Genomic DNA, 22,663 nt, shown 5'->3' with positions numbered 1-22,663 from the left:
ATCCACGACCGGGTCACCCGCCTCTACTTTCGGTATAGTCTGCTTTCTACCACCGCTGTGTGTAGATTCAGAACTGTGCTAGTTTTTGTTGCTCATGTTGTTCAGTGTGACTGAAAGTGTCATTCATCATGGGCTGCTTTCTGACCATCTGCTGTAAAATCTGAAGATCAGATATTACACTGAGAAAACTGAATTGCTGTTCATATGAATAGTCTGTGCTTTGGACCAGTTCTTTCAATTTCATCCACCAGCCACTAAACTTGTTAGATGGAGTACCCTGGTTCTGCGACATCAAATCGACTTTCCATAGGTTCCCTGTCTGGCAGGTCTATGACTGGATGGACCATTTATTAAACTCATTTCTGCCATTCACCTTCATTTTCCTACTCAATGCCCTAACTGTAACATGTAATCTAGTGGCTAGCTGAGCCCGTAAGTGATTCTGGGTTATTGAGATTGGCAGACACCCAGTGATGCCCAACTGCAAGACATTCGTTGTTCTTTCCAATCTCTCTCAGCTTGCTCTGCCTGTGGATCATGCATACTGGGTTTCGCTCTGTGTCCAATTTACAGGTAAGGTTTATTTCACCAGCCTGCATATCACCGACTCACAATGCATCTTTCAAAAGAAGACCAGCATGCGCCAATTGCTCTGTTCTTACAACAATTTCTTCATTTTGACAGTTGCCCAGTCCAATTCAGAAAGGAGCTGCAGAAAATGTTAACTTTTCCCTTTGCCTGGATCATTGGTTGCATAAAACAGTGAGAAAAAGGAACACAAAGATTGGAATGACTGATTGATCAGCATCCTCCCCCTCTTTTTACCTGGTGTCAGATGTAGTGCGTTCACTGAGTCAGAATTGTGATGCTCACAGACCAGCGTCCACACTTACCTGTTGCAAATGCTAAAGGAATGATAAGCTATCAGATGCGGCGTCTTTCTGAATGAGATGCTAAACCACTGACTGTTTTCAATCTCTGATTTGGAGTGTGTAACACTTCACTGCTGGAATTCTAGAAAAAAAACAGTTTATCCCTGTCGCCCTTCACCAACATTTGTCCATCATATGTTAGAACTGAAAACAGATTGCTGCTCGATTTTCTTTTGTGGAATCACACTTTGCTCACCATTGATTTTGTATTTCCAACATTACAAATAAAAAACTACTTAATTGTGACTAAAATGGTTTGGATATCCTTGGGTTCATAGAAGATGCTGCATCAATTACTTTGTTTGTTTGTTGGTTTGTTTCATTCTTTCTTTCATGTTGTTGAAGCTAATGGGAAGAAGACTTAATGCAACATGTTGTGAGGCCGCCCAGAACACACAACAACGAGAGTATCAAAGATAATAACATTGACATTGAGAAGGAAATTATATTTTACTGACACCTATAAAAATAGACCACATGTATTAGTTCCTCTGAGAGCAAAGGCAAAACGATGTAAGGAATTAAAGGAATATTTCAAGAAATTTTAATAGAGAGGATAGTTGGAGAAGCCTAGTGCGTCAGAAAAAACACATGGCAAGAAAGAAATAGAGTTAATGTTTCTGGCCCAGAATGAGGCTTCTTCAGAACGATATCCTCATTGTTTCAATTCCATTTACAGACACAAGAAAGACCTGCTTGATGTTTCATGGTTTTCATCAAATTGTGGGACTCAGCATTGACCTATGACGGCTGAAAAATGCAGAAAAATGTTCTTACCTTCTTTTCCCCCCAACTTCTGACAATACTCAAAAATCATCATTTTATATTTTCCTTCAGTTCTGACGAATGGTCAGATTGGACAACATGTCAAGATGAATTGACATCAATGACATCTAAAGGGAAATCAGGACTGTAAATAGATTATAGTATTGCCTGTGTGCTCTTGATTTAGTATTTATGACAGAAGGTTATTTATTTAGAACAAATGAGTTTGACACTTTGAAATGACTCTGGTCAATGTGGTGCGGACGAAGTGCCTGGAATTAAACTTTGAGCATCTCAAGGCAATGTGTGAATGCAGGCTTGTCTATTTAGATATGTACAGACGGAAGAAACTCTGTTGGATTCTTAGTTCCACTGCACTCCCGCTCCAACTAATGACAGCAGTGCAATAGCGGCCACAATTTTCCCAACAGACAAAATGACAACAACTCACAGATGCTGTGGCCACGAATAATGCAGACACAAAGGTCAATGAATTGTGTGGTAGCTGTCAGTTGTGAATAGAACAGATGGAGCAGAAAGAATGAGGTTTGAATCTCGAGATTTGTGACTACCATGCACCTACTCACTCTTCAAATGACGAAAAACATGGAATTTGAAGAGGTATGAGTGTGAGAGAGAAGGATTTGAAAGGGACCAGAGGGTCAACCTTTCCATGCAAGGGAGGTTGCATGTAATAGAAAGTGCTGGCAGAGGTAGTACTGGAGGCGAGTACCATTACTGCATTTAAAAGACGTGCAGATAAATACATGAATAGGAAGTATTCAGAGGGATATGGGACAAATCCTGGCAAACGGGTCAAGATCAATTTAAAATATCTGGTCAGTATGTACGAATTGGATGGAAAGATATGTTTCTGCGCTGGATAACGCTCTGATTCAGGATCATCCAATCTTCTACATGGACTGAGAACCTTTGATCTTTTCCAGCTGAAAGCTTTCGAAAGCGGTGCCCAATTCTTCTTTCACCCTATGCAGCTTCTCAACGTGCACTTCGCTGCCCCATATACCCTCAAACACGTTTCTGTTTATACTTCTGGTTGGATTGGAGAGTAAATACGGACCTGTGTAGATTTATATTGAATTTAAATGAAATCAACTCAGTCTAGACAGATATTTAATTTCTAATGGAACTTGGTGAACGAAGCGATCAGACGTGAGCAGATTATGAACAGATCTATTAATGGATATTTGCATACAATCATAACAAAAGACACAGATTTAGATAATTTCCATTTTACCACGCAGTTTTTAGTTTCTCTACCATCGCAGGTATAATATGTGCAGAAAGATTAACTCACTCTCCAGTGATAGTAACTGTAAAGAGAGAGTTCAGCGAACTTATAATGTGAATGTACAATCCTGCATATCGGCAGCAAGCAGGAAGAGGGAAAGACAATGGAATAGCCTCCAACCTAGAGTGTTAATAAAGTAGAAATATGAAAACCAGAATTTCAAGACAAGACATGTACAAAAGCTGGTTATCGCAATGTAAGTAACCTGAATGTGGAAGACTAGGCAGTCCATTACTGGGCAGTGAGGCCCAGAATCATGTAGCTCTCAAGACGTGAAACAAAAAACCTCACGAGTGGTGGCATCTATCTACATTATTGTTTTAATCAGCAGGCTTTTGTGATCCCTACACTGGTTGAAACGCCAATGGAGATGCAAGCAACTGAAGACATGGAGAATGTTTACCCAGGACTTTTCCCTGATTGTGTGATCACAAGATCACAGAGGCACAAGCTGATGCAGGTTGGATCAAAAGGCACAAATATGGAAACAGACATAGTGTTATCCGAGACCATTTCTAATCAGAAAAATGGCAGAGAAGCAGCAAACAACTAAACATGCAAGTAACTTTAGCTCTGTTAAGCTAATTGAATTACAGCAGAAAGATGAGAACTTAAAACAGTTGTATCAAATGTCATTTACAGAGAAGGAAAGTGAATGCATCCCTGTGTGCTATTATTTTACAGATGATGCCTTAACGAAGAAATGGAGACCACCACCCAGCCAAGCAGATGAGAAATGGGCATAGGTGCACCAATTTGTTTTGCCAGTAGGGTGAAAAAAGGAGGTGCTGCAAGTGTCACATGAGCTACCACTTGGAGGTCATTTAGTGGCGAAGAAACCACAGGCTAAAATACAATGACATTTCGACTGACCACGACTACACAAAGCTGCAGTTGAATTTTGCCAGATGTGTCATACATGGTAAAAACAATGACTGCAGATGCTGGAAACCAGATTCTGGATTAGTAGTGATGGAAGAGCACAGCAGTTCAGGCAGCATTCGAGGAGCAGTAAAATCGACATTTCGGGCAAAAGCCCTGCATCAGGAATAAAGCACCATTCTTCCAGCACCACTAATCCAGATGTGTCATATATGTCAACTAATCTGAAAACCACAGGCAGTAATAAAACCTATACCTTCAATACCTATTCCAACATTTCACAACAAACTTGAGTGATTGTGTCGGTCAGCTACCTCAAACAAAAAGTGGAAATAAGTAGTTATTAACAATACTGAATGTATCAACTAGATTTCCAGAGGTAATACCACTATGCAACATCACTGAAAATAGGGGTGTAGAAGAACTACTTAATTTTTTTAACTAGATACAGACTGCCAATAGGCATTCAGTGAGATCAAGGATCAAACTTCACATCCGGACTATTCAAGGAGGTTATGGATAACATGGGAATGAAGGTATTCCAATCTACTCTGTACCATCCAGAATGGCAGGGAGCGCTAGAGGGAAGGCATTCAACACTATAAACCATGTTGCAGGCTTATGGTCAGGATTATCCAGATGATTAGGATAAGGGAGTTCTATTTGTACTTTTTGTGGTAAGAGCTGCGCGGGTGAATCGTTCCAATTCGGTCCATTTGAAATAAATTTCTGGTATGAAGTAAGAGGTTAAAATTGATTAAGAAGAAATTAAAAAGTCAGAATATAGAGACCACCCATTTGCCCTATGTGACAAATATTAGAGAACGATTAAATAGAGCTGGGACGTTGGCTAGACAGCATTTAAAAATATCATAGCATACATTGAAACAAGAAGCGAATAAGAAATAGTAAATTTGTAATTTTGCAATTGGGGATAATGTGTTGGTGCTACTTCCAGTTGTAAAGAGGAATCCTGATTTTCTTGAACGATTCTCTTTCACATTTACTAAATCCACGAAGAATATCGATTTAACTGATTCACAGCGACTGGAATCTCAGAAATGCTGCACAATGAGAAAATGGAAAAAAAGTAACAAAATTAACAATACTTGGTATTGAATAGTAGGTATATGTGCATCGTTTTCGTGACAATTGGATTGTGTAACTCTTAATAAAATGTGATTAACGTTAAAGGAAAGGCCAGTTTCCTCATATTTCATTGATGTATGCTTATTTTGACTTTTAATATCTGTAGGAAAACCAAAAGGACACTGTAAATTTGAAACGTTTTCAAATTACATGAAATGTGGAGTTAAGCACTTGTCACAGAGCTACGTTTAGAGCCAGGAGAAAACTATTAAGTGTCAACATCTAGTAAAACGCCCTCTTCAAGTTTCACTTAGAGCCATTTTCTGGTCATGTCTATCTGTTTGTCTTTCAGTACCAAATGTTTTACTTTAACAACTGCTGTCTGTCTGTAACATCACTCTGACTCCAGATATCATGTTCAATATTTACCACAGACACGCACCACCCTCTAGTGGAATTCTCTGAAAATTGAAAGTAATGTTTTCTCACCAGAATGTCAAGGTGCCAATGATGTACTTTGGTGGACAGAATTAAAATCATACAATACCAACTTATACCCTAACAGGTTTATTTGAAAGTACAAGCTTTGGGAGCACTGCCTCTTCGTCAGATAACTAGTCATATCAGTTGTATGACACTTTGATCTTCTATTGTAAATTCTGTACCCCAAGGTCCAGTCCACGAGTTGCTGATGAAGGAGCAGCATAAAAATGAAATGCACCTTGTCTAAAATCGAGTAGTTACACCAAACTAATTGCATCTGGAACGTAATGCATTCCACTAATTTTGAAATGTAGAACGCTTAGAATACATGTTAATTTCTAAATATATTTTGATGGAGTTCGATCTGGTCCAGAACACCGTATTTGTGCATTTTGTTTGTCTATTAATGTTTTTCCTTCTGTGTGTGCATACGATTAGAGTCCCTACAGTGTGGAAACAGGTCCTTCAGCCCAACTAGTCCATACCAACCCCCCAAAGAGTAACCCACCCGGACTCGTTTCCCTCTGACTAATGCACTTAACATTATGGGCAATCTACTGATGTGCACATCCTTGGACTGTGGGAGGAAACCCTTATAGACACAGGCAGAATGTTCAAACTCCATGCAGACAGTCATCCGAAGGCTGGAACCGAACCTGTGACCCAAGGGCAGCGAAGTAGCAGTACTAACCATTGAGCCACAGTGCCACCTGCATCCCTGTGTGGGTCTGTGTTTTTCTTTTGTCTGTCTGCGGGTATTGAACAAGTTTGAAACTGAAGCACACATTTGGGAAAGAGAGAAATGATTCCGAGAAATAATTCAGTCTTTTGGAACTGTCTCAAGGGTGCAAGTGTGGATTTCATGTTCTAGTGAACAACATCGTCTCCTGTTATTGGCTGAACGAGCTGATTTTGCTCCATTAAACCCTTCAATACATTGGAAACTGGGGCTAAAATGGATGAAGTTTAGAGGACCAGCATTGACATGATTGGTTGAATGGCCTCTTCCCATGCTGTAAAAAAATCGACCACTTGATCAATTATGGGGTAATCTCTACTCTGGTGAGCGTGAATTAAATAAAATCAATATCATTAAGAAAACATGCACAGATCCATTGCAGTTTCTCTGCTGATCCAGTGCCTCAGATGCATTGCTTTGACTGCCGTGTTTGGGGTTCTATTCCCGTTCAGCGTTTAAGTATTTATTGCTCATGCACAAGCTCTTAACATGAAAGCGATTTTATGTCATTGCAAACAGCAAAGGCATAGCGACTCTGTTAGAAATAATAATAGCTTCATACTTTTTTTTGTACGTATTAAGTAAATTCACACTAACCACCTTATTTGACAGAGAACCTCGCAGGTTCACTACTCTGTGATTGAACAATATTGCCCTCATCTCAGTCTGACAATGCCTACTGCTTAGACTGAGACCAGACCCCTTAATGTACATGAGCTGACCAGTGGAAATATCTTGCATCATGATCTCCTTCTTTGACCGCCTATCATCCCAGGAATCAGTCTGTTGAATGTTTACTGCACTCCCTCCCTGAAAACTATACGTTTTCTTCGGTAAGGATTAGATAATTGCGCAGAGGAATCCAGGTGTGACTTTATCAATGCCCTGTAAAACTGCAATGACTTTCTTCTTCCTTTACTCACACGTTTTGCAATGAAGACGGACTCAAAAACATCATACGATACTCCTACATCAAATTTGCTTATTTGGATTAAGAGGAAATGTGCTGGCAACTGCTACACTACAAGTTCAATTGACATTCTGCACTTCAAGGTAGAAGTTAAAAAATAGGCAGAAGTTGAAGTGGCAAAGGACTCCAGTGCTATGGGGAACAGGAAAGAACGTGGAGTTGAAGATTATCAGATCTGCCATGATCTCAATGAATGTTGGAACAGAATCTATGGATTGAATAATTTTTTTCCATATTTATTTATTTATGATCATATCATCGACTGCACTTCAGGCCCAACACAGTTTTGTGTTAATCAGCTAATTTTTATTAGTGCAACAGTTACCTTGTACGTTGATTGTCTTCAACAAATAACGCTGCCACTGCTTTTAATTTTAAGAAACGCAGATTATTGTTTATTAACTCAAATTCTACTTAGGCTTTTATAACTGTTCTGATTCACACACCACTAAATTTTGTGAAACTAGAAAAAATGCTACACGAGAAGTTGAACATTCTACAATTCGTAGTTTTCTGACGCATTGTAGAAGGAAAGAGAGACTCTGAGGTAAGGGAGAAATGATTGAGGTTCAGGCAATCCAGGAACATAGAATCAGATAAAGATTAAGATAAAGAGAGAAGGAGAGACACAATGACGATACAAATAAATAGTCGAGTAAAATAGGAACAGTTAGATAATGTGGTGCTATGGACTAGGTCAGATTACCCCAAAAGCTCTTAAGCTGGCAGGCCAGACCATACCTTTTGCGATTTGTTTCGGGAAGTGCACAGTGAAAATTACCCAGATTTAGTTAGCGAGATTTCATGCCACCTTTAAACCAGATTAAAAAAATCACAAAATCACACAGTAAAACAGAATAAAGAACAACTACAGAACTCAATCTATGCAAACTAGACTGAAGTATGCTTCTCCGAATATAAACAACAGTCCCAAGAAGCAAACACCCTCTAAGACACAGTACAAAAACGGAGCAGATAATTACAGATTGAAGTTAGAAGGGCAGTTATTATTTTCTAAACAGAACTCTTATTCATTGAGTGGGAACTGAGAAATAAGAAAGGGATGATCATCAATTTGGGATTATATTATAGATCCCCTAATAGTCCGAGGAAAATTGAGAAACAAATTTGTAAGGAAATTTCAGTTATGTATAAGAAGAACAGTGTGGTTATAGAGGGGGATTTTAACTTTCCAATCATAGACTAACTGCCATATTGTTAAGAGTTTAGATGGAGAAGAATTTATTAAGCATGTACAAGAATTTTTTTTGATTCAGTATGTGGATGTACCTATTGGAGAAGGTGCAAAACTTGAGCTACTCGTTGGAAATAAGGCAGGGCAGCTAACTGAAGTGTCAGTGGGGGAGCACTTTGGGGCCAGCGACCATAAATCTATTACCTTTAAAATAGTGGTGGACAAAGGTAGACTAGATCTAAAAGTTTAAGTTTTAAATTGGAGAAAGGCCAAAAATTGGATTGGATTAGGCAAGAACTTTCAAAAGCTGACTGGGGGCAGATATTCAGAGGTTGGAAAATGGGACACCTTCAGAAATAAGATAATGAGAGCACAGAGACAGTATATTTCTGTTAGGGTGAAAGGAAAGGCTAGTTAGTATAGAAAACGTTGGATGACTAAAGAAATTGAGGGTTTGGTTATGAAAAATAAGGAAGCCTATGTCAGGTATAGACAGGACACATCAAGTGAATCCTGAGATGAGTATAAAGGCAGTAAGAGTGTACTTAAGAAGGAAATCAGTAGGGCAAAAAGGGTCCTTGAGATAGCTTTGGCAAATAGAGTTAAGGGGAATCGAAAGGGATTTAAATAAATACATTAAGGAAAAAAGGTAACTAGGGAGAGAATACGGTCCCTCAAAGATCAGCAACGCGGCTTTTGTGTGTAGGAAAGGGAGATGGGGGAGATACTAAACGAGTGTTTTGCATTAGCTTTTACTGTGCAAAAAGATATCGAAGATATAGAATGTAGGGAAATAGATGGTGACATCCTAAAAATTCCCACATTACTGATGAGGAAGTATTGTATGTCTTGAAACTCATAGAAGTGGATAAATCTCCAGGACCTACTCAGCGGCAGCGTCGAACCCCGTGGGAAGCTAGGGAAGTGATTGCTGAGACGTTTGTAAATCAAAAGTCACAGGTAGGGTGCTGGAATACTGGCGGTTGGCTAACGTGATGCCACTATTTAAGAAAGGTGGTAAGGGCAAGTTAGGGAATTAAGGCCAGTGAGCCTGATTTCGGTGTGGGCAAGTTGTTGGAGAGAATCATGAGGTTCAGGATGCACATTTATTTGGAAACGCAAGGACTGATTAGGAATAATCAACATAGTTTTGTGCGTGGGAAATCATGTCTCACAAACTTGATTGATTTTTTTGAAGAAGTCACAAAGAGGATTGATGAGGGCAGAGCAGTAGACGTGATCTATATGGACGTGATCTATAAGGCATTTGAAAAGGTTCCCCAAGGGATACTGGTTAGCAAGGTTAGATCTCATGGACTACGGTGAGAACTAGCTTTTTGGATAGAGAACTGACTCAAAGGTAGTAGACAGAGATTGGTAATGGGGTATTGCTTTTCAGATTGGAAGCCTGTGTCCACTGGAGTGCCACAAGGATCAGTGCTGGGTCCACTATTTTATTGAAATGACGTGGATTTGGACTTAAGAGGTACATTTAGTAAGTTTGCAGGTGACACCAAAATTGAAGGTGTAGTGGACAACAGAGAATGTTACCTCGAATTACAACGGGATCTTGATCGGATGAACCAATGGGCTGAGGAGTGATAGATGGAGTTTAATTTAGATAAATGCGAGTTGTTGCATTTGGGAAACCAAATCTTAGCAGGACGTATGCACTTCATGGTAATGTCCTAGGAATTGTTGATTAACAAAGCAACCTTGGAGTGCAGGCTGATATCTCCTTGAAAATGGAGTCGAAGATAGACTGGATAGTGAAGAAGGCATTTAGCATGCTTTCCTTTTTAGATCAGAGTATTGAGTACAGGATATGGAAGGTCATGTTGCTATTGTGCAGGATATTTATTAGGCCACTTATGTAATATTGCGTGTAATTCTGGTCTCCTTCCTGTCGGAAGGATTTCTGAAAGGGTTAAGAAAAGATTTACAAGCATGTTGCCAGGTTTGGAGGATTTGAGCGATATGGAGAGGTTGAATGGGCTCGGGCTGTTTTCTCTGGAGCGTCGGAGGCTGAACCTTATAGAGATTTATATAATCATGAGGGGCATGGTTAGTGTAAATAGAGGAGGCCTTTTCCATGGGGCAGGGGTGCCCAGAACTAGAAGGCATAGGTTTAAGGTGAGAGGGGAAAGATATGAAAGAGACCTAAGGGGCAACGTTTCCACGTTGTGTGTAGTGTGGAATGGACAGCCAGAGGACGTGGTGGAGGCTAGTTCACTTGCAGTATTTAAATGACATCGGAATGTGTCTATTAACAGGAAGTGTTTAGTGGGTAATGAGTGGGGTGCTGGCAGGGGGGATGAGATTGCGTTGAGATATCTGGTCGGCATGGATGAGTTGGATCGCATGGCTTGCTTCTGTGCTGTACATTTCTCTGACCGTGTGAATCTATGAGTAACTATAGCAGTGTTTATATATGTTCCTTTTAATGGAAGCCCATTGGAAATCTGTTGATAATCCAGACTCTGCAGGTACTTAGATCAAACACTGAGAAATGTATGAAGTGATTGGATTCAAACAAACCCATCAATGATTCACCCTCCCTCAGCTCATGGTTAAGGAGTAGAGGAAAAGTAGGGCAGTGAGATTATAGCCCGCTCACTAAACCTCCAACTTTATTTACATAATCAGCAAGTGAATGATCAGAAATGCAGGGCTTTTGCCTGAAACGTCGATTTTACTGCTCCTCGTGTACTGCCTGAACTGCTGTGCTTTTCCAGCACCACTAATCTACAAATGAAAGTTAGACCAACTTCTTAAAACTTTTCCCAGCAAGATTTCTGGATGCGATTGAATAGTTTGACTGCTGTGAATCTGTAAATGAACTCTCCATGGGATTTGCATCACTGAGAAACTTATGTCAGATTGTTCGTCCATCTGGTTTGCAATTCACTTTGTGTTGGGCATTGAAATGAGCCTGATTTCAGAGTGAGGCCAATATGAAATCTAGAAGCCCATGCTGACGAAAATTGATGATAACATTGAGGAGGAAGTGTAGGTCTGAATGAGATTAAATTTACTTCTGCAATATTCTGTTGGACCTAAGTCTTTCTTCATAATATATGTAGGGGGAATGATGAAGCATTTATATGAATTAACACAGGAAACGGAGATCTATTTCAACAACAGTATTAAAAATGTGACTATGGAGCAACATGAATTGTCCATGCAGACAGAGAATGAAGAAATGAGAGACAGCTTTAAACTACACTTGAGCTGCGAAAGAGTTCAACCTACAAACTCCTGATTTGTAATCAGAAACGTTATCCATTGCACCACTGGGCCAGCTCGGGCATGCTGCCTTTGACTCACTACTTGTAGAGATGCCGCCTCAACAAGTGCATGCATGGGTTTTAATTGAGTCAAAGGGTTGCACATCTTTCGATTTCTCCAACCCATATATGTGTGGCTGCTCAGTGCATATCGAAGTCTGAGATAGAGATATTTGTGGCTGTAAATGAATGGAAATCTACCAGGATCACGTGGAAATCTCGTATTCGGACTCGTGATCCACCAGGACCTAACATTGAAAAATGAGTGTGGAGGGGCCTGTAGGTCCCATATTGTTGAGGTGCTTATGTCCCATTGAAGTGACGACAGCTGTCCATTAGAAGGCGCTTGATCGGAGAGTTTACGTTTCCGACTCCTTGAACCGCGGGTTTGAAATTGGTTCCCCATTTCAAGTGCTTTTGTGCGTCTTTCAATAAGCAAGTGTGGTAGTAGCGATATGGATTCTGATTAGAAGAATAAGAAACCCCAATTGTAAGGTATCTACCATTGTAAGGTATCTGTTGATTTGTTTTGCACCCAAACAGCACAGGCACGGCTGTGAAATGTTTTTCAGCATAGCCTAAATGAATATCATCTATGCATATTACCAAGTCATTGTGGTGATTGAGTGGTTAAAGTAATGTGTTTAGGACCCAGTGAAGTTGCTCTCAGCACACCAAATTTTATTGTTTTTGTCATTCTGTATCACTGACTTTCATAATGCACCTGCAGACTCGCTCATAATATAAAACTAAATTTGGTTTTTCGTTTCCAATCATTCTCAAGGATTAGAAATTTGTGGCCCACAAAGTGAAAAGCACCTTAGCCAGATAGGAAGCCTCCTTCCATTCTGAGTGCCTGTCACTACTCAGATTTCTTTCACCCTCGGCAAGTTTTCCTTTGTGGGTCTCAAAATGATCCCAGTCCCCATTGTAGCAAATGCATACTTTCCCCTGGCGGTTCATTGTAAAATCCTAAAGAAAAAATATAACAAAACACCTATGAATCCAAAATGTATCATCCTAGACGGTTACAGCTGATTACTTTGATTCGGAAGGCATGCTTTCTTCCGGCCCAGTGTGGTGTTTATACCTGTGCTGTGAATCCGTTATTGATTCTGGCAGAGCTGTTCTGTCTCTAAATTTGCTGTTTTAATGCCAGGAATTCACTTTCATTTTAACAGTTTCCACAAAAGGAACATATCATTGTTTCCTCAACCGGAATTGAATCTGGGCAACGACAGAGAAAAAGCAACCTCGTTAGAACTACAGAACCTGGGAAGATATTGGTTAATCTTGTATCTTTTTCTTAATGACAAAGATCCTTTGGAAGCCCAAAACCCCGAATCAGTCTCAGTGATTTGATTCGCAATATATAGACAGGAGCTTGACAACCGCAGAAGAACAGAGGAGACAGAAGGAGGGAAACATTGGGAGTGGACCAAACAGATGTGGAGCTGAATTTGGATGGCAGTCCAGAGATCAGGAAGCGTGCGTGATTTGGTTTACTGACTTGGGGAAATGAAAGATAATCAGACACCTGAATCATGCGAATTCTAAAGAAGAAAATATGATTGTCCAACTGTCAACTTAAGGTTAATGAAAATTTTACTGAACTGCTGAGCGCTAATACATTAGGATGATAGAATCCATCATGCCGAATTACTTTTACTTGTTTGGAGTTCAATAATCTGTGGAACACGATTAGTAGCATTGACAAGAGAAACACACTTTATTTTACACATTGAATCTTATTATAATCTAGAATTTAACATGTAATTGGACGTTGATTCAATGCTAACTTTCAGAATGTTATTGCAAAGACACGTAGAAAATAATACATTTTGCACAGCTGCAGAACAATAGCTGTGACTGTGAAACTACATGCAGGAATGTTTCAAAGATCAGCTACAGTCATAATTGACGGAATAGCTTCTATCTGTATTATGTAATTATGAAATCCTTGATCATTTATGCCCCCCTCCATATTTGATTATTGGTGATTCTTTGCTCGGGCAGGGTTGTACCAGACCTTTCAACGTTCCACATTTCTGGATGCAGTTGTACGGCATTGTTCACCTTCTGTTCTGACATGGCATAATGAGTTCACTCAGAGCTGTGTCTGCTGCAGATCCGCCCTCAGCTTCCGTTTGCTGCCTTGTCTCTGACGCGCCTTCCCTCTCTGTGATACTACAGAGATCGCAGTCGCCCGTCATTGAGTGAAACAGCTTTGATCAGGATCTCTGACAAAGGGTTTTCCAGACTGCAGAATTACATACTCAGAGTTCACCATGAGGAATATTCTCACACCACTCCTCATCATTGTATCAACTCTCAGTAAGTGTTTGTTTCCCAGTAATATTCCGTTTCTCCAGACACAGATGTTTGCAACCTACGGGTTAATATTCGGAAAACAATGACGGTAATGGACATAATCCTGAAAATTGCTTTTTGTTTTTCTTAGAATGGAGTCAGCAAGATACGGTGGACCAGCCAGACTCTGAATTGACAGTTAAAGAGGAAGACAATGTCACACTAACCTGCAGTTTGAAAACAAGCGATACCAACCCTTATGTTTACTGGTACAGTCAGCTCCCAGGGCAGCCTCCAAGGTACATGGTTTATATAGCTGGAGAAACCATTGTCAAGAAGAATCCAGATGTTCCTGAACGATTCGATTTCAAATTTACGAAATCTACGAAGTATGCCGAGTTGACAATCAGCATGGCCATCATATCCGACTCTGCCATGTATTTCTGTGCAATGAAGCTCACACTGATACAGAGTAATGACGCAACCCCTACAAAAACTCACACTGAGAGTGCCAGTGAAAGAAGGCGCATTCGTACTTTGAAACCGAAGGAACAATTCAGCTCCAGAGGAAGAGTCAGAGGAGAGACTTTAAGTTAGAAAAAAAAAGTGCACGATAACTTAAAGTAATCTTAAAGGCAACTTCCAATCAATGTTTTAGATGCATTGTTTTGTATGTCAGCCAATCAGTTAACTGATTCTTTATTCTACAATTCAACACGTATTCCACGGTCAGCGAGAAATAGCATGAAATCGAAATCGGGCTCTCCTGCAGTTGAAATTGATAGGGCACTTGAAATTTGGAGTTATTTTGTGCCTGTCCTCATTCATGCAAGGTGGAAAATACCAAAATTTATTTTACACAGCAATGCTTAGATTGTTCTTTCATAACTGGCACTTGTTCACCATTGAAACGGATTTAGTTTGAGAATATGCAGCAGTCAGTGTCTGAGATTCGCTGTTATATTGTTGCTGCCAATGAACCGAGGTGCAGGGAAAGATATAAAACGCCTTCATTGCACGTTTGATAGGGAATATGTGTTGCAACGATCAGTAAAATTGGAAATAAATGAGGATCATGATGTTGCCTTCTTGCTATAGATCTACTTGACAGAGACTAATGTCATTACAGCGGATTCGTAATGTCAGTGATTGTATCCACAGAGATACTGCACTTGACTTTTCCATCAGAGCAGCTGAATGTATTCTGATTCCGATAATGGAACGCTCAGACTAAGGATTCTTATCGCACATTGATAGCATCCCTGACCTTCGTATAGGCAGCCTACGTTAACTTCTTATCTAATTTAAGAATGCGTGCCTAATGTTGTTTAAAATATGTACACAGTGACTGGAGCACCAATGAGCACTACCAGTGATTAGTGATGAACTGTGGGCCTATAAATTTCAGAATAGAAGGTCAAATCTCTTCTTGCTGGTGACAGTCGAGGGTAGCGGATTGTCTCTTTGCACCTGTGAATTGACGACAATGTATCATTGATTCGTAATGGCATCCAAATTTAAAACAAGCTATGATGTGGGGCATAGACAGAGTAGATAGCCAGATACATTTTCCAGGGTGGAAATGGCTATCACGGGTGGGGAGGGGGGAGGCGGTGTGGGGGGGGAGGTGCGTGGTGGGGTATAATTTTAAGGTAATTGGAGGAATACTTATGGATATGTATATGGTAGGTTCTTTCCACAGCGAGTGGTGGGTACGTAGAAAGCACTGTCAGCAGTGGTAGTGGAATCATATACATGAGGAACATTTAGTTACTTTTGTTAGGAACATGGATGATATTATATTAAGTGTATGTTACTTAGTTGGATCTTAGAATATGATAGAAGGTCAGCACAATGTTGAGGGCCGAAGAGCGTATACTGTTTCGTGTTCTGTGTTCTGTGTTCTCAGCTGATGTTCAGGCTATTTGTAGCTTGCAGAACTATCTGAATATTGGGGACATTATCAAATTGTGCAACGAATTAAGGCCTCAGTTTGACAATGAGTGCATCCTGTCTCTGTCCTGGTAGCTATTTACTATCAGAGAAGTTTCAAAATATATTTGCGTTGTCGTACCTCAGGGATAATGCTCTGTGCACGAGGCCAGAAGGATTGTATTCAAAATTCACCGTAGTAAACACAAATGGTCAGAGAGTTGTTTCCAGGCACGTTCAAATTGTTTGATGAAATAAAGTGTTGTTTAAGTCTGAAGCAGAAACGGTGTTCTTCAAAGCGTTTCTCATGAGAGTGTTAGATAAGGAGTCGACCATGATTGCGTATTGACATTATAAATCCATCCATCGATTTTGGTAAATTCTGTTTTGGCACAGTGCAGACTCAGTATTACTGAATTAATGTGAGTTAAGTGTTTGGGAACAACAGTCCCTCATTTGCAGTTCCAAATAAACAGTATTTGGTGGATTACATTATCTCTGCATGCATTTCCAATCTATTTACCATATAAATCGTGAATTTGAAATAATTTTTAATATGTTCTAAAGGTCTTTTGGACAGAAGGAACAAATAATAGGCACATGGATGATCGTAAGATGAAGGGTATGTAGCATAGTTTGATCTTAGAGTAGGATATAAGATCGGCACAACATGGAGGGTTGAAGGACCTGTACTGTGCTGTACATTCTATGTTCATGTTCTCAGCTGTTTTTTGGGATGCTGCTTGTTACAAGCAACTTGTAATAAGTAGGTCTACCAGTTTTCGTTTTCTGTGAAGCCAGAATCAAAATACAAAAGCAGATAAAGGCACAAGTGGAATAAACCTGCAAATACTCGCAGATGTTTTACAAGCTTTTAGCAGTTACCTGATTCTGTGCCTCATGATTCACTGATAGCCCACTATAACAATCATTCTCAAACTGCTTGCATTGAAATAACTGTACTTATTATAGGTGGTCAGAGTAATCATATATATGGTCCTCAAACCTCTTTATCGTCTAATGTGACCACATTATTAATAATTATTTTTGGATTTTGTACCAGTTTGTGCAGATACCACTGCATGTTACTCGACCTGCAGTTAGGCCACTGTGGATACAGACGAAGAATGTATGAAATATTTACCAATACCCATACAAACAAGTTTGTATGTGAGAATTTATGTGAAGTCTCTAATTTTCCGAGCTGTCTTTATATGGCTATTTCACCTCAGTAATGTTATCAAACACGATATCAACATTGATATTGTTTAATCATTGCTCCTGAATTAACATTCCATTCCCATCCTAGAAATCAGATCATGGAGTGTGATTATCGCTGGGCTGTTAATCCAGAGAACAACGCAGTGTGCTGCAGACTCAGATTTGAATCCCAGCATGGTGGAATTTGAAACCAGTAAAATCGGAAAGTAGGACCCCAATGATGACTATGAACCTATTGTGAATTACCAGAAAAAAAAAACATCTGAGTCACTAATGTCCTTTAGAGAAGGGAACTGCCATTCTTACCAGGTCTAATCTGCATGCAAATCCACAGCAATTTGCTTGATTCTTAACTCCCCTCTGGACAATTAGACATGAGCAATAAATTCTGCTCTAGCTAGAGATGCCAACATTCCACGAATAAAAAGGAACAACAAAGTTGAACTTCTGAGTTTTGGGCAAATGCGATTATGACATGAGATGTGTGTGGAATTTCTGATGTGAGTACTCATTCTGAGCAGGCTGATTAGTAAATGATAACAGCTCTAACGTTGCGGTGGTAGTATCTGGATCTTTGATCTAGGAAACACACCTGTTTCAAAGATGCTAAATCAGACATCTGAACATATTGTTCAGAAAATATGCAAACTAGCATTGCACCTGACATTAAGGCCTTCAATCCTAGCAAGGAAGCGAGAATCAGGTTATTGTCTTTACCAAAGTGGATTGGAGAACGTCTCTGTCTGTTCAAACTTGTGCTGTTTTGATTGACCGATTGCACTTGGTCGTTTCCAGCCACTGTTAAAACATTTTAAACAAGGATTATTACAGTGAAAGATAAGTTTTATTTAGGGCAGTTTTAACTTTCTGAAACAGATAATCTGAAATGTCAGGGTAAAAAAAAATCTATGTCAAATCGCCAAAGGAAACTGTCATGAGTTGAAAAAATAACAAGAGCATGGAAAACGTGGAGGTGCAAAACAACGTGAGTAGCATATCGGCTTCAACCTGTGCTAGGATGCAGCGAATATACGCCAGCAAAAGGTGACAATATATCACCCAAAATATAAGATAATTGAATCTGGAAAGGAACTGTGACTTTATTAAGTCAGTATTATCCCTCCAGTCATTATATCTGTCACTGTCTCTTGTAAAACCGAAACTTAATTACGATCAACCCATGCTCTTGAGATCATCTCCAATCTTTTGAACTTGTACCGAACCCGATATTAATACAAAAAGGAACACACACACAAACACACACACACACACACACAAACACACACACATACACACACACAAACACACACACACACGTACACACATATACATACATACTTACACGCACAAACAGGAGAATGCAAAAGCAGACATTCAGACACCGAAGCGTGCAGAACGAGACATAGAATAGTACAGGCAAAGAATTTTGCAGCACATGAAAATATCCCGTGGACCATCAAATCTGCGCTGGTCATTGTCCAGCAATTGACTATTCCAACCTCATCTTCCAAAAATTGGCCAATTCCTTTGGATTACTTGGCATCGCATGTACATGTTGAAAGAATTACCAAATGCTAAAAGGGTTTTGTCTCTACCATCCTCAAAGAATGGCTTTCTGATTTTGGAAACGCGTCAGATGACTAAAAGCTCTTCACACTTTCCCTGATTCTAATAATGCCTCTTACTTTAAATTTATGCAGCGGTAATTGAAGCGTTCACCAATGGGAACATTTATGTCTGTGCATTCTATTAACATTTGATCCTGTCCTTTCAATCGAAACTCGAATTTCAATCGAATTTTAGTCAAGACAATATTATTGCCCTCATGCCACATTAAGATTAACTCAAACTTTACTGAGCTGCTGAGCGCTGTAAAGCTTGGTTGATTGGATCCATCATGCCAAATTGTTTTCACTTGTTTAGATTTCAGTGATATATGCAACACGATCAAGAGAATTGACAAATAAGAGAAACACAGCTTCTTTTATAGTTTGAGCCTTATTATAATCTAGAATTCCCAATGTAAGTAGGATTTCATTCAACACACATAGAAAGTATTAAAACCTGTACAAGTACAGAATGTGGCAATTGCTGTGGCTGTGAAAATAATTATACTTTCTCTTTCAAAGAGCAGCCACAGACACAATGGTAGGAATACCATCCATTTGTATTGTGTAGTAATGCAATCCTTGATCATTTATTCGCTGCTTCTCCATTTCTTCATCAGTGCTGCCCTGATGTGTGGTGGGGTGGTCACCGACTTCACAACATCCAAGATGTCCAGTTGCAGTTGTTCGGCGTTGCATTCCTTCTGCTCTCACACCGATCAATGAGTTCACTCAGAGCCGAGTCTGCTGCAGTTCTGCCTTGAGCTTTCTTTTGATGCCCTTGGCTCTGACACGACTTCCCTTCCCTGTGATACCATAGATATTGCTCTAGCCATCACTGTTATTCTTTGCAACAACGGTTTTGATCAGGATCTCAAACAAAGGGTATTCCAGAATGCAGAATTACAAACCCATCGTTCATCACGAGGAAACTTCTGGCACCAATGCTCATCGTTCTCCAAATTCTCAGTAAGTGTTTCTTCCCAGTAACATTCAATTCCTCCTGACACAGATGTTTCCAACTCACATGCTATTAGTAGGAAACGAATGATTGTAATGAACATAATTTTGAATACTGTTTTTCGTTTATCTTAGAATGGAGTCATCAAGACATGTGGAACAGTCAGTCCCTGAAACAGCGGTTAAACAGGGAGGCAATGTCACAGTAACGTGCAGTTTGAAGTCAAGTGATACAGCCCCGACCTTTACTGGCACAATCAGTTCTCAGGGCATCCTCCATAATACATAAGTTATATACTTGCAGCAGAGATTGCAACGAGGAATCCTGACTTTGCTAAACGATTCTCTTTCACATTTACTAAATACACGAAGAATACAGAGTAAGCAATCAACAAGGCCATCAACTCAGACTCAGACATGGATTTCTATGATTGAGAGTTATGACACAGCCCCTTCAAAGCCTCTCTCTGAACATGACAGTTCGAGCTCACCGAAAGTTTCTTTCATATGGAGAAACAGAAAGAACCATTCAACCCCAGAGGAAGAGTCACAGAGGGGTGGGGTGGGGGGGGGGGGGAGGGGGATCTTTAACCGAGGATAAAAAGTGCACGATAAATAAACGTTAGTTACTTTTGAGAGCCATATCAATATGTTAGCTTCGATGTAAACGTGCTAGGAATGAACTGCACAAACCCATCAGTGAAGCTCTGTTTCTGATTTAGTTTCCCACCAAACATTTTCAATACCTTGCGTTCTCATCCCTCCTGTCAGTGACCTTTGTCCATAGATAGAGAAATTAATTTCATGAGGGACCTATTCATGACATAAAACTTGCTTTTCAGTATGGTAGTTCAGATATAGACCCATGCCATTTAGATGAGTTGCAGACTGAGTAGCAAATATATAAAATAAATACCACATTCCTCAATTCACAGATTTGAAAAAAGTCATCAGAACATTCCACAGAGCCAGCAATCTCACAAACTTACATTTTTAAATCCACTCCCAGGCGATGTGTTTATTACTTTTTATTCAACAGTATTGGGAAATGTTGAGTGAATGGAAGATACACATTTGAAATCCACAATGGGCTGTTTCAGACATCCACTTATAGACAGCAAACAGACCAAAAGTTGTGAGAAAGCAATTCTGAAGAGGTTGCTTAGAGTGAAACTTGCTGCGTGTTGAAAATTTTAATTTTATTCCATCCTGTATCTTACAAGTTGAATTGTTTTGTCCTATCAGTTTACAGATTTCACGATAAGCATACATTGTGCAATAAAAATGCAACCTTTGTCACACTATATACTACTGCATCAAATGATTAATTCAAATTACATCAATGAACATCCAGCGAAATCTAACGGAAGTGGATCCTCACAGGTATCTGTTGCAATGAAGAGGGGCATCTGTGGATAATCAGTAGATTAATGAGTCCTATGCCTATTAAAGTAATGAATTCAAACTGGTGTGTTAGGCTCGTACTAAAAGGGGTTCCTCCAAACGTTCACTGAACGCATGTTTTAATTTACCTAAAGGAGTTGAAAAACATGGTGCTGGAAAAACACAGCAGGCCAGGCAGCATCCGAGGAGCAGGGGAATCGGCGTTTCGCGCATAAGCCTTTCTTCAGGAAGAAGGGCTTATGCCCGAAATATCGATTCTCCTGCTTCTCGGATGCTACCTGGCCTGCTGTGTATTTCCAGCAGCACAATTTTCAACTCTGTTCTCCAGCAAAAGAAACTGGTTCTTCCTGAAATGGTTATACGTCAATATTTGAAGATGTACTTGATATCCATGTCTCTGCTCATAGTTTGTTCGGGACAGAGACACCAGACAACACCCAATCAATTGACAAATGCATTGTTCTGCATGTCAGCCAATCAACGAACTGCATCTCTATTCTGCAATTCAGCACGTCAACGTAGGAGAAATGAATTGAAATTGAAACCGGTAATAACCTGCATCTGAAATTGATACTGCACTTGAAATTTGGAATTTTTGCACTTGTCCTCATTCATGAAAGGCAGAAATCTGCAATATTTCCTTTTCAAAGCAGTGCTTAGATTGTTCTTTCATAATGGGCACTTGATGCCTAGCAGCCACGATGTTTGCCTTTGAAATGGATTTAGTTTGAAAATTTGGAGCAGACGGTGTCTGAGGTTCACTGACATGAAATGCCTTCATTGCATGTTTGATAGGGAATATGTGTTACCATGAACAGTAGAAATGAAAATCAATTGAGGATCCTGACAGTACTTCATGGTGTATGGTAAAACGCATTCTATTTCACTCTTGCTATAGATATACTCGACACAGACTGATGGCAGTACAGCAGTTTCGCATTGTCCTGAGTCGGAGATTGTTACCCATTTGCAGAAATTACATTTTGAGTTTTCCATCAAAGCAGCTAAATGTTCTTATTCTGATAATGCAAGGTTCAGATTTACGGTCCTTATTGCACATTGGTAGCATCCCTGACCTCGATGTGGACAGCTTGCATTGAAGTTTCACCTAGTCTCAGTGTACATGATAATGTTGTTTAGAAAATGACGTCAGTGACTGTAGAGCCCTATGAGCATGACCAGTGTTCAGTAACAAACAGTATATCTACGCATTTCAGGACAGAGATTGTCTTATTTTAGATACTCTTACGATCGGTTACAGTATAGAATAAGGCATTGACACTTAGCTTCTGCGTTCTTAGTACACTGTGTCATAGATTCCTTGTGATTTCACAATTTAAAACAAGCTGTGATGCGAGGCATAGATAGAGTGGATAGCCAGTGACGGTCTCCAACGACGGAAATGGCTATCATGAAGTGGCTTGGATGAAGGTTTAGGGGAGATTTCAGAGGTCGTTTCTTTACACAGAGAGTTTTGGGTGAGTGGAATATACTACCATAATTGCCAGAAGAGTCAGATACATCGGGGACATTTAAATGACTCTTGGATAGCCACCGTGAATGTTCGGGGGTGAC

The sequence above is a fragment of the Hemiscyllium ocellatum genome (assembly GCF_020745735.1).
Source record: "Hemiscyllium ocellatum isolate sHemOce1 chromosome 27 unlocalized genomic scaffold, sHemOce1.pat.X.cur. SUPER_27_unloc_4, whole genome shotgun sequence".
NCBI classification, from domain to species: domain Eukaryota; kingdom Metazoa; phylum Chordata; class Chondrichthyes; order Orectolobiformes; family Hemiscylliidae; genus Hemiscyllium; species Hemiscyllium ocellatum.
Note: the sequence above shows the minus strand (reverse complement) of the source record.